Source organism: Mobula hypostoma, chromosome 6, assembly GCF_963921235.1.
Source record: "Mobula hypostoma chromosome 6, sMobHyp1.1, whole genome shotgun sequence".
Taxonomy (NCBI): Eukaryota; Metazoa; Chordata; class Chondrichthyes; order Myliobatiformes; family Myliobatidae; genus Mobula; species Mobula hypostoma.
In genome coordinates, this window is record NC_086102.1 from 75,320,814 (window position 1) to 75,335,175 (window position 14,362).

A 14,362-nucleotide genomic window follows, 5' to 3' on the forward strand; every position below is an offset into this window, starting at 1 on the left:
TTAGCTTTAATTTCTGAAAAGGTACTGCAGCTTAAAAGAAGCTTTGATCAGAACATGTTAATTTCTAGATTATGATTCTGAAACAATTAATTCTAAAAATCTCACAATGTAAGAGATGTGTTTTGTATCTAGCATGATCTCTGCTGCCCAGTACAACTAACTAAACTATTTTAGAAGTTTATTTAGGTCAGGCCTGAATGCAACATTGTCCTGTTTTAAGAATTTTAACACATACTGTTTCAAGAAGGGACTTTATGTATAATTATGCAAGCCATTTTTAACCTAGGTTGGGGTTTGAATCTCAACCATTCCTCATTATTTTTGGCCCCTTTACTAATCAGAATCAGGTTTATTATCACTGACATCTGTCATGAGATGTGTTGTTCTGCAGCAGAAATACAGGGCAATACATAAATAATTACCATAAGTTACAATAAGAAATATAAAATATAAGTAAGCAGTGCTAAAAGATAACAAAATAGTGATTTACTGTTGATGAAAAAGGATCTAGTGCTTTCCCGGCATGTATCACAAATAAACTCTTCTCAAGCTTCCACCCAGGAACAGGTGTTGATTATAACCAATGTTTCAATGATAAACTCTGCAATCTTCTTCAAGGATGATGCCTGGGTACATTTAGTCCAGTGGTATTTACACCCCCATAGTCTGTCCCTCCTGATCCTGGGTACGTTTAGTCCAGTGGTATTTACACCCCCATAGTCCGTCCCTCCTGATCCTGGGTACATTTAGTCCAGTGGTATTTACACCCCCATAGTCCGTCCCTCCTGATCCTGGGTACATTTAGTCCAGTGGTATTTACACCCCCATAGTCTCTCCCTCCTGATCCTGGGTACATTTACTCCAGTGGTATTTACACCCCCATAGTCCGTCCCTCCTGATCCTGGGTACATTTAGTCCAGTGGTATTTACACCCCCATAGTCCGTCCCTCCTGATCCTGGGTACATTTAGTCCAGTGGTATTTACACCCCCATAGTCTCTCCCTCCTGATCCTGGGTACATTTAGTCCAGTGGTATTTACACCCCCATAGTCCGTTCCTCCTGATCCTGGGTACATTTAGTCCAGTGGTATTTACACCCCCATAGTCCATCCCTCCTGACTGGTTCGTCAGGTTTCTGCTCTCCCACCTTGTTTTTCAATCGAATTCCAGTTCTTACTTCGAGGGAAACCTTTGTCTTTGTTTAAAATTCTGTTCCTCCAATTTTATTTCTTTTTTTTTGTAATTTATTTTTTATTGAAGTTCATCATCAAACAAACATTTCCATAAGATGTATTTCAGATATCGTACATATATATCATATAGTCATATATGCCACAAATCTCCACATAATATTTATTTGAGGTATACACTTATAGAAAAGAGAGGAAAGAAAGAACAAGCAAAAGGTGTTATATAGTTAAACCATTTTTCCCAATATGAATCAAATTGTTCCAACTTATGATTAACAGATGCTGTTATCTTCTCCATTTTGTAAATGTCCATTGTAATTCCTCCAGTTTTATTTCAACGGCTTCCTTTACCAGGAAGCCCCAAAAGCCATGGGCACAGCCCAGTAGTTTTGTGCCATCGAAGTCAATCCAATGGCATTACAAATGCGGTTTTCTACTACCACCGATTTCTCCGGGTAACCCAAATAGATACACCTCCTGAGCACCTTGATGCAGGTTTTCACTATGCGTTCTGTCTGTCCAATTTATACTTCTCCTCATTACCTGGAGAAATTGGTGATAGCAGAACACTCCATAATTTGCAATGGCCATAATTTTGACTTGGAAGACACAAAACTACTGTGCCATGCCAATGGCTTTTGGGACGGCCTGGTGAAGGAAGCCATTGAAATAAAACTAGAGGGAAAGAATTTTAAAGAAGATGAAGGTCTTGCTCTAAGTAAAAACTGGAATTCGATTGTAAACAAGGTGGGACAGCTGAAACCTGATTGAATGAGGACCAATGAATCAGGAGGGACAGACAACAAAGGTAAGGTATAAATACCACTGGACTAGACTTAACAGGGCATCATCCCTCAAGAAGATGGCAGAATTTGTCATCGAAATGTTGGTTATAATCAACACCTGTACCTGGGTTGAAGCCTGAGAAAAGTTTATTCGTAATGTTGATGGTTTCCTGGACTGTCCAGGTACAGTATCTGATAGTAGAGATGAAGAAGCTGTTCCTAAAACATTGAGTGTTTATCTTCAGACTCCTGTACCTGCATATAAGTTTCTCAATTGGTGAATGCATATATAGAACTGACAATTCTGAGAATAATCCATCAGAGTAGTTTGGCGACTGCTCTCCTTGTGCACAATCATTTAAAGTTTGATTGGGAGATGAATCCAAGTTGTTAGGGTCCAGTTGATCACCAACAACAGTTAAGGGGAGAGTCATGATCTTATCAAATGATAGAACAAGAGCCATATGACCCACCTCTGCTCATATTTCTTCTATTCTAATGTCTTCTAGTTCTGCCCTTCAACATCTTCCACCTTCTTTTCATTCCATTGGTCATATAAATTTCAGATTATCCTGCTGTGTGGACATCTCTTTCTAAAACTTTCTTCAATTCTATTTGTTTTTCTTGAAATCCTTCTCCAAACCTATTTTTCATCCTTTAAAGACATTACTTACAGTGCTAAGTACCAGATAATAAAGAGATATACAGAGATGTGTTTATTCTTTTTGCTGATGTTAAAAACGATGATCTATGATATTCACCACCACAGTTTCAGTTACAGTAAAGTCTTTGGAAAAAAAAGTACTCCCTGACAATTTCAGATGGGACCATAATTAAATGAAAACTGTGCCAGCCAATGCACAGGATCAAAAGAAGCTGCAGAGGGTTATAAACTCAGCCAGCTTCTTCATAGGTACTAGCCTCCCCACCATCAAGGAGATCTTCTAAAAGTGATGCCTTAAAATGGCACATCCATCATTTATCTATTCTAATGTTTTTCAGAAGCTCCAACATGGCTTCTTCCTTAACCTTGATATGTTCCAGTACAATAGCCTACTCTATGCTTACCTCACATTCATCAAGATTCCTCCTCTTATCCCATGCCACCAGGCACGTATTTCCCCTGATATCCTTGAGTGGTCTTACACTCACTCTAGTCATCATCCTGTTTTTCATGTATGTCTGGAACACCCTGAGTTTTTCCTATTTATTTTAATATGAAAAACTTTGTTAATTAGGTGTAGCAAAGCTGCTGCTTAAACTGCAAATACTAATCATGAAGAAGTGCAAACAGTGTGCTCATGGAGGTCACCAGCACTGGGATGCTGGACTTCTTGATGTCTAATCTCAGCATAAAATCACATGTGTATATGGTGCTGGACTGCTGTATGCAGGCCTTTTGACAGAGTTCCCAATGAGAAAAACAGACATATCAGTCCTCCTTTGTGACCTGTCCCATCAAGGTGCTCACCTTATAACTCTCAAGAGCCCTGTCTGATCTTGCTTCCTGAATGTTAAGTCCTTCCTCCTGACTATACCTTTCACCTCTCTCAATAACCACGGCTCTTTCTCTCTACCATCCATTCCCCATCTCAGTGGGACTAACATATCAAGAATCTCATGCAAATGCTCCCTAAACAACCTCCACATTTCTTCCATGCATTTCCTTGAAAATATCTATTCCCAATTTACACTCCCAAGTTCTCGCCTAATACCGTTGTAATTAGCCCTCCCAATTAAATATCTTACCACATCTTCTCCTCCTGTCCTTGTCCATGGCTATGCTAAAGGCCAAGGAGTTGTGGTCATTATCTTTGAAATGCACAAAAACATCTATCACATGACAAGATTCATTGCTTAGTACCTGATCTAGTTGGCCTGTCCACATACTGTGTCAAGACTCCTCCCTGGACATACCTAATTAATCCTGCACCATTTAAACCTTTTGCACTAAGGAGGTGACAATCAATGTTAGAAAGGTTGAAGTTATTCACGACAACAACACTTATTTTTGCACCTTTTCAAAATCTGCCTACTGAACTGCACCTCAGGGTCCCAGTAGCTATTGGGGGCCTATCGAATGCTCCCATCAGAGTGATTGCTCTCTCCTGTTTCTGAATTTTACCCACATGGTCTCACACACAACATCCTCCCTTTCTGCGGTTGTGATACTATCTCTGATTAGCAATACCATTCCTCCACCACCTCATTCCCAATGATCCACAAATCTGAAACCATGCCCCCTGCACCAATTCTTCAGCTGTGAATTAATCTGCCACATCCTATTCCTACCCTCACTGATGCATGGCACAGGCAGTAATCTAGAGGTTACTACCTTTGAGGTCCTGCTGCTTACCTTTTCTTTCCAACTCCCTATATTGTGTACCATGACTTCTGGCTGCTCACCTCCTCAGGATTGCTGTGGACCCAATCCAAGACATTTCTGACCTGATAACTAGGAGACAACCTGCCTGTCTCCCTCACCAAGGAATCCCCTATCACCACTGATCTCTGTTGTTTTCTTTAAACGTACCGTGGGTTACTAAGAACAAACCATATTCTGGAAGAATTAAAACTAGAACTTTTACTTACAACAGCAAACAGCAACCATGTTTTCATCATACAGTTTCTAGATCATTCTGTCATTTCTGCGCATGTTCCGAACTCTGTCCAATCACATTCTTACACATGACACATGATATCGCCACATCATCCTTTCCTTAAAAAGAAAAACAATTAGCAACATTAATCAAGACAAATGCATAATTTAACATGTCTCTGTCAGTCTCTCTGGGGGTTGACGAACACGAGTAGACCTTCTAAGTGGTTCACACAGTTCTTGTGTTTCATTGTTATTTTCATGTTTTGTCTGGTCTGCATCAGTTAACGGAAACTCTGAACTTGGCTCTTTCTTGAGGTCTTTGAAGAGAAGTCACAATTCATTCATTAGCTGTGTAATCTCTTTTTTTATGCTGAGACATCATCATTTCAATAAAACTTCTCAATTCCTTCACTTGTGCTTTCACTTCTTCAATTGTATCCTGATTCTTGTCACTCTTCGGCTTCGGATCCATATTGTACTGTACCGGCAAGTTTGGCCTCTGTCCACTGTATTCTGACTCTGTATCACTGTCCAGGACTAAGACTCTTTTCATCAAAATCAGTCTCTCACAGGCAGATAAACCCATTTTTGACTCTACATTCTTCAGCACCACCACAAATGAAAGCGTGTGCACAATATTTTTGTGTGATACTTTTGCCATACATGTTCCTTTAACTGGAATGTCTGCACCTGAATACTCAGTCACTTTTATATTTGTCTGATGTAACTTTGGTCTTGGCTTTAATGCATTAAACTCAGATTCTGCAAGAACATTTACTTGTGCTCCACTATCCAATTTAAGCAGAATAATGTTTTGGTTCACTTGCAATGGCATAGTCCAGTCATTCTTACGTTGTTTTCACAAAGCACATCTATATCAAACCCCTCACATTCATTTTCAAGCACTGCATTTACATGTTTTATTTCCTTCCTATTTCTGCAACAGCATGAAAAATGATTACTCTTACTGCAGGTGTTGCACATTTTCTGATACGCTGGACACTTTTTCAGATGATGTTGCCGCCCACAGCGATCACAAAGTTGTTTTTCTTTCAGATGTTGTCTTGCTCTCTGTCGGTTTCATTGTAGCTGCATTACTTTTTTAAATATGTTCACTCTTTACAGCACCTACGCAGCCATTCTCGATAAAAAGCTCTTTAGCCTGCGACATCACAGTCTCAGAAGCTTTGCAGAGTGCCTCAGCTTTTTCCAAATTCAAATCTTGTTCTAACAGTCTTTCTCTCAGACCATTATCTAGAATGCCGCAAACAATTCTGTCTTTAATGAGAGAGTCTGTAAGCTCTGCAAACTCACATCTTGTACTGTGGTTTCTGAACTCCATAACAATTTGATCAATCATTTGACCAGGTCTCTGCCGACACTTGAAAAACTTATAGTGCTCGTACGTCACATTACGCTTCGGTATACAAAATGCGTCAAATTTGTCCATTATCGCTTTTAGATTCAATTATCTCCATTTTCAAAAGTAAAATGGTTATATACCTCAATTACGTCATCCCCTATTACATGGAGTAGAATTGCAGCTTTGATTTTTTCCATTTTATTATCTGCTCCAATGGCCAATAAATAAATTTCAAAACGCTGTTTAAATCTTTTCCAGTTTTCAGCTACATTTCCAGTCAGCTGAAGAATTGATGGGGGTTGCAAAACTTCCATTTTTAAAGCTGTTAGCAAACAAAGAAAAAGTTTGCGCTTTTTTTTTTGATTATCTTCGCTTCTCCCATATCAGCGAAACGTTTTAGACTAATTTCTGACACCATATTGTGTTCTTTATATGTACCATGGGTTACTAAGAACAGCCCATATTCTGGAAGAATTAGAACTAACACTTCTATTTACAACAGCAAACAGCAACCGCATTTTCACCATACAGTTTCTAGATCATTCTGTCATTTCTGCGCATACTCTGAACTCTGTCCAATCATGTTCTTACACGTGATGTGATATCACCACAATCTCCTCTTCTCCCTCCTTACTTTCAGTGCCACAGAAACAGACTCCGTGTCAGAGACCTGACAATTGTGGTATTCCTCTGTTAGGTCGTATCCCCTGAAACTATCCAAAAATTATATACTTATTATTGAGGGCAACAACAACAGGAGTACCCTGCATTGACTGCCTATTCCCTTTCCCTTTCCTAACAGTCATCCAGTTACTTACATCCTGCAACTTAGGTGTAGTTGCCTCCATGTAACTCTTGTCTTTCATCCAGCTCTAGCTCCAGTTCTATAACAAGCCCGTACGGAGCTGCAGCCAAAAGCACTTCATACAGGTGTAATTATCAAGGACACCTGAGGTCTCCTTGACTTTCCATATCCTTTTCACATCCTACACAAGGAGCATTCCACTGCCCTGACTCCCATTCCACTGTTCTACCTGTACAATGCGGAAAAAGAGACTTTACCTTGAACCTCATTTTAGCCTCCACTCACCAAAGCCTCCTGAACCAAAGCTGAATCAATGATAACACAAAATAAAATAAAACCTTACCTGCTCTCTGAAGCTTTTCTCCTAAAGAGCTGTTCTCCACCCTTCATCCTTGGACCACTTATTCTGTCTCTTCACACAGAAACCTCTTGAGCTAAAGCCTCAGCTCTCCACTCTAACACTGGCCCACTCTAACAATGGCCTCTCCAAAATGAGCTCTATAAATGAAACCTGGAAATGAAATATCTCAGTTTAAGTAAACACAACCTTGAGACTTTTAGATTACTGTAAGACCCCAGTCAATTTACTGATGTTTCCCAACCCATTCACTCCTTTTAGTGCCCTCCAGAGCAGGTGGTCTGTCAACTAGTACAGAGGGAGGGTTAGGATTCCTGCCAAACACCAATTAATATGCTCTATAACCATGTATATTATGCACGATATTCTTCGCCATAAGGGCCCAGTCCAGGGCTTTGTTCCAATTACAGCCATTACTTTTCTTTATCTTCAGCATTATTTCAGTAAGTGTTTGATAGTGCTGCTCCAGAAGTCCATTACTCCAAGGACTGTATGCCACTGTTGTCTTTATTTCAATGTTTAAAGTTCTCTGCCATGTCTCTGAATTCATCATTATTAAATTCCCCACAATTATCACTGCATACTTTCTGAGGTGGGCCGTGCACACTTTTACAGGAATGGATGAAGAGTTTTACTATTTCTAAGGGTTTTCATGTATTTACAATGCTATCAGCACTGAAACATGTGAACTCATCAATGATGTGGAGACACCACTCTCCTTGCTCCAGTTCATGTAGGTCTATAGCTACTGTTTCATTGTATTCACATGCCAGTGGCAGACCAATCACAGGCTTGGGTTTGAGCTTTCCAAACTTTTGGCATATTTCACAGCTGTCAATTATCTGCTTTAGAATGGAAAAATAATCTCCACCTTTGTTTCCTGAACTCCTGAGCAGTTTCCGGTCTATCAATCAAAGCATGTTCAAACTGTTTGTGAAGTTTGAGCAACACATTGTATTTCTCATCTGGAGTCATGTTTTCTGTGACAGTTAGTTTTTCATTCTCACTTTGATTCTTTGCAATGTCTTTATATAGAATGTCCAAAGCTGGTGAGCTCAAGTGACACTGGCTGTTGAAACGTCCTTGCTTGACCATTCTCCATATCCAGTACCATCCTTGCTTTACTGAAATGTTCACTGGTACCACCTCTGTTTCGATGTAATATTTTGTCTGCCCTATTTTTGCAGGAATTTTCATTCTTTTGGTGGAACGTACAATTTTTCCATCTCTAAACTTGAATGCGTTGTTACTAAGTGTGTCTGTGTTCACCAGTTTCTGCATTTCATTCTGGTTTATTTCACTTTCATAGCTTTCAAGCCATTTTTCTCCACATACTGAGCATGTGCATGCTGTATCAATAACAGCAAATCCTGGAGATTCTATGGTCAAAATCCCCAGATATCTCTGCATTAGTGAGTGATTCCTTTGCAAAAATGTGATATGGCACTCTTCTACATCTGCAGTTTTGTTGTTTTCTTCAGTTAACCTAACTTGTTACGTTCTGTGCAGACAGTTTCTTGCCCAGTGGTAAATACTGCACATTTCGATCTGCCACACTTGTTTATTGGATTTGTACCAGGTAGCGGTACCCTTGTCTGGTTTCCCTGGGATCTATGCTTGCTATACTCTCATTTCTGCTCAGTGAAGTATGCCATTTCCTGACTCAAACTAATTCTGACTGTTGTCTTAGCGGCCTTTTCTCCAAAAATCCTCTTCAGTGCCAATTTCATAGATACAAGTGTAAGTTCTGTACATGCAGTTAATGCTAGCTGTCTGACCTTTATATCTAGACACCCAGTATCCAACAATTTAAACCCCAGCACTCTACCAGGAAGTTCCATTTTGTATTTATGCATATGACTGTACTTTTTGTTCAAAATCAATAATGTAATCAGCCATATTTTTACAGCCATATATCTGTAAATTTTGTGAAAGTCTGAATATGCTTCATAAATCCAGTCATTTCCTTTCTTCAAACAAAAAGACGGAATTCATAGGAGGTTCTGTGGATGAGGGCGAGATTCCTGGATGGTATGTTGCCTCCTGAGTGTCAGGGGCAGAAGCATCTTGGATCGAGTCCACAGCATTCTTAAGTTGAGGGGGGAGAAACTTAAAGAGTAATTTTGATTGGTACACGGATGGGAGGGTATGGAGGGCTATGGTCTGGGCGCAGGTAAATGGAACCAGGAAAATTAGTATTTCGCCATGGACTAGATGAGCCAAAGAGCCTGTTTCTGTGCTGTGGTATACTATCAATCTAGGGTATCGGCTTGAAACACCAACATTGTTTCACTATGCTCTTGTACTCTTACACATATCATGATACCTTGATCTGCACTGATCAGTTTCTTCACCCATGGAAATCCCAGGGAGATCACAGCATCACTTTTACTCCCCTTTAAGTCAATATCTGTCATCATAGCAACTCAAGAAAAATAGAATAGTCATGGGATGGCAATGAAAATATCTATTGCAATATTTAATATATGATAGTACTATCGATGGTACTCAGAGGGTAATAACTTGTGTAATGCGCTGTAAGGTTTCACTGCTAATGAAATGGCTTCTCTGTAATGTTCACTGCTGAGGCAACGGTTTCTCTGTAGCAGCAATGTTTGGGTTATGGCTGGAGATAACAGGATTATGGTTACGCATGTTAGCCAATCAAGATTTTGTTGCTCTATCTTGTGAATCTGGAAGGAAATTTTTCACGGGCTTTTGCCGGGGAGAGATGAGGAGAGAAGATGCATATAGAGAGATCTGGTAGATCGCCGCACAGGGTGGACTTGGAGCGAGGGTCCGAAGGGCAGCGACGACCAGAAGAGGTCGATGGTGGACGATCGATTTATCAGTGAACTCCAACTTTGCGCAACAGACTGTTTAATAAGATTGGGCCCTTTTTTTCTTATTTTTTGTTTCTTTACTAACCATATAGTCAAAGTAAGAATTATAAAGCTTAATCGTTTAATCGCATATTGTGTATTGTTTGTTATTTCGGGGTATTGATCTGTAACAGGGGACACATCGTGCAGCATCCACCCAAACAAGATTTTTTAAGTTTGGCCGGGCCGGGGGTTATCACCCCCTATATTAAGCTGCTAGCCGAAGCGAGAGTTACACTTGTTACAGATAAAATTAAAAAGAAGAAAGCCTTTGGACTGTGGGACAAATACAGAACATAGCTGAAGAAAGAGAAACCTCCAAATAATCCAATGAGAAATAGAGCTATGGGTAATTTAAACCATCCTCACACAGGCTGCCTTGAAGCTAATAGTATGACTAAAGCACATTTTTTAAATTCAACCTAGCCTTTTTTCTAGATCAGTGTCAAAGTTCAAAGTAAATTTATTATTCAAGTACATAGGAGGGGTGACTGATAAGTTCGTGGCCTAAGGTAGGAGTCAATTTTAGAAAACCTAGCACATTTATTTCTCAACATAGTCCCCTCCTACATTTACACATTTAGTCCTGCGGTCGTGGAGCATACAGGTCCCTTCTTTGTAGAAGTTGGCGTCTTGGACCGCCAGAAAGTGGTCCACAGCAGGGGTGATTGATAAGTTCGTGGCCTAAGGTAGAAGGAGATGAGTTATTAACTTCAAACTTTCTGCATAATCACTCAAAGAGTTGAACTGCACATCCATGTAACAAGAGCTGTATAACTCGTCTCCTTCTACCTTGGGCCACGAATTTATCAATCACCCCTGCTGTGGACCACTTTCTGGAGGTCTAAGGCACCGACTTCTACAAAGAAGGGACCTGTATGCTCCACGACCGCTGGACTAAGTGTGTAAACATAGGAGGGGACTTTGCTGAAAAATAATTCTGCAAGGTTTTCTAAAATTGATTCCTTCTACCTTAGGCCCCGAACTTATCAATCACCCCTCGAATATGTCACCATATATAAAACTCAGATTAATTTTCTTGCAGGCATCAGGATAGCCGCTGGGAGGCTCTGCATAATGGTTACTTATGTTAAACATGCGCTTGTTGCAATAGGACAAAAATGCCAGAAGTACGTAGCTACTTCAGGTTCAACCCACTGATAAAAAGTTTAAAAACACACAGCAGTTAGATGAAATACAAACAGACAACAAAACTAATCTCCCAACAATGTTGTGACCTTGCTTTAGTGGTAGAGTCCCATAAAGACCAGTATGGAAGCCACAAAGTCGTCATTTTTCTTGGGTGCTCAGTAACTCAGGAGTTGGACTGCAGGAGGTCATAGATAATAATTAGGCCAATTTAAATAATTCTGTCAGATCTAATGAGGCGAATGAAAGAATGCAGATTGCCTTAAGAATTTCTTCACATTCAATGCTCTGCACTGTCCTGAACTGTTATGTCCTACATTGTGATGTTCCTCAACTGTGACATAGGCATAGGCATATTGGACCTTCAACTCCCACCTAAGGCATCAATCTGCAAGTTGTGCTTTACTTGTACCATGATCAAATAAATGGATTTATAGCTCATATCTGATAGTACGGTGGTATTTGAGGCAGTATTGTCTCCATTAGGATGGGGATGATCAGATTATGATTCTTAGAAAAGGTGCTAAAACAGGACAGGGTTTAAAGGAGGTTCATGAAAATGATTCCTGGATTGAATGGCTGATCATACAAAGAATGTTTGATGGCTCTGAGCCTGTATTCACTGGAATTCAGAAGAATGAGGGATGACCTAATTGAAACCTATTGAATGGTGAAAGGCCTTGATAGGGTGAATGGGGAGGGGATGTTTCCAATAGTGGGACTGTCTAAAACTCGAGGACATGGCTTCAGAATGGAGGGGCATCCTTTTAGAATGGAGATGAGGAGAAATTTCTTTAGGAGCCTAATTCAACTCCTATATCTTATGGTCTTACGGTTGTCTTCTAGGCACACTTGCCTAATGATCAACAATTGACATCATAAAATGGAAAATTTACAAAATGTAAAGAATAAATCAGAAAATGATGAAATAAACATCAGATTAGTCAGTATCTGGAGAAAGTAGTTATGGGTGATGATATCTTCTATACTTGCCTTGCCGTGGGACTCATCATTTCTTACAGAGCTACAATTCCTCAGAAAGAAACTGAAGTATCAACCCAAGATATTGTATTTGATTCTGACTTAAGTCCATAGAGATTTGTAGATAGGGACAGGTAGTATTGGTTAGGATGAAAGGAGATATGAGAACACAAGCCAGTTCAAAGGTTCAATGGTTCAATTTAATCTCAGATAATGTACACAATATGCAGCCTGGAATTTTCACTCTCCGCAGACATCCTTGAAACAGAAGAAAAACCCCAAAGAATGAATGACAGAATAATAACTTAATAAGCTCAACCCCCCTCTCCCACTCCCACGCATAAGCAGCAGCAAGCTGGATCAACCCTCTTTCTCCTCCTCCCACTTACTTGAGCATAATGTATCAGCATGCCCACCACCCACCATGCAAGCAATAGCAAAGCCCCCAAAGAGAGACCATGGTCCACTGTGCATCAAAAATTAACTGTTTACTCCCACATTTTGACATCTCACAGGCTCTCTCACTAACAAGAGAGAAACAGATATAGTCATAGTCATAGTCATACTTTATTGATCCCAGGGGAAATTGGTTAAATATATTACTCCTTCCACAGTGAGAGGGGAGGCAAACATTCGCTGTTTTGATGTTAGTCAATCTGAACTGTTGTTTTTATTTCGAGTTCCCCAACTTGAGAGTCGGCAGCAAATTCTCACTCACTATCGAGAGAGAGAGAGAGAGAGAGCGAGCGATTGATCACTGAGTACAGAGGCCTCCGACAGCCACTCTTGCTATCTTTGATGTTCTGGCTCCTCCTGCGCTTCAGTTCACAACACCAGCAAGAATTTGTGTCCACAGGGCTGCGCAAGGCCACACCCCAAAGGCACCCAACTTCAGGCTAGACCTGGCCATATCGAAAATGCAGCTGATCATCAAGCTCCAAGAATGGGAACACACCACCTTGCAGAACCTCTGTTTGAGTGCCATTGCAGATCACAGACCTGACAGGACCCCAGCCACCCCGAAAAAGAAAATAGAGGACATCAGAAGAATGATATATTTTTGTTCTCTGGTTTTCATGTATTGTGCTTAATTGAAAAGTCTGAATCTATGTATGGCACAGTCTAATCTGTTCATCTCTTCAATTTCATTTTGGAGCAGTGAGATGAAATATCATGGAGTTCAGCATCCATATAATGAAAGATTCCAAAAAATATTTTTTCTTAAATTAATTTATTTCAAAATGAAATTTAAATTCAGAGACTGTGACAAAAATAGTTTTGCCTGATAGAGAGTTTAAGAATTTATAATATGTTGGCTATTGTACTTCCTGTGAGTTCACCAGAAGTACAAAAGTAGATTCTTAACTAAGATGTGTATCCTAGTCATGTGAAAGTAAATACAAGCAGTTCCCAGATTAAGCAAAGCTCTGTTCTGGAGAATTGTTTGTAACCCATTTTGTTTTGTTCTCATGAACAAAGTTAGTTTTGGGGAGAGGATCACAGATCCTGTGACAGAAGCGCGAGCAGGCCTGGGAACAGTAATGGCCAGCTGGCCTCACTGACTTAGTTAGTGAGTGAGTATGCTTGGCACTCCCAGCTCTACTTGGTTTGATGCAGCCCCTGATCGTTGTGGATTGCTGGGGGGGGGGGGGTTGTGGGTGGAGTGTTGTAGAATGACATGGTGAAAAGAAAAGAAATATAGAAAGGTGGAAAATCCCTGTGTACCCCTGGCGAAAATCCCTGAAAACCCACAGCAGCCAGAAAATCCATCCCACCAGTCTCACAAATATTCATTCATATGCTCAGGATGTCCGCCAGCTGGGCATTTGTAAACCAGGAAGAGCATGTAAAATATTTTGAAGCCGCTACTTTTGACTTATTTGCTATTTTGGACAATTTCTCTATTTTAGATATCAAGCATCCTCAAAGTTTTGCCATATATTAGGTTGGATTTGCTAGTGATTAAGGCCTCTGTATAAAATCAGAATTTAGATCATTAATAGAGAATATTGGGAGGGAAGCTTAATCATTGAAATATTTCCACGTGGAAATTGAGTACAATGCTTTCTGTTGATGAGCTCAATGCTTTCTGTGCTCACTTTGACCATCAAAACGGGGAGGGACCATCACGACCTGCCACAACCCCTGATGGTCCTGTCATTTCAGTCTCTGAGGCTGACATGTAAGCAGCCATCAGGAGGATGAACCCACAAAAAGCATCCGGCCCAGACAGGGTACCTGGCCATG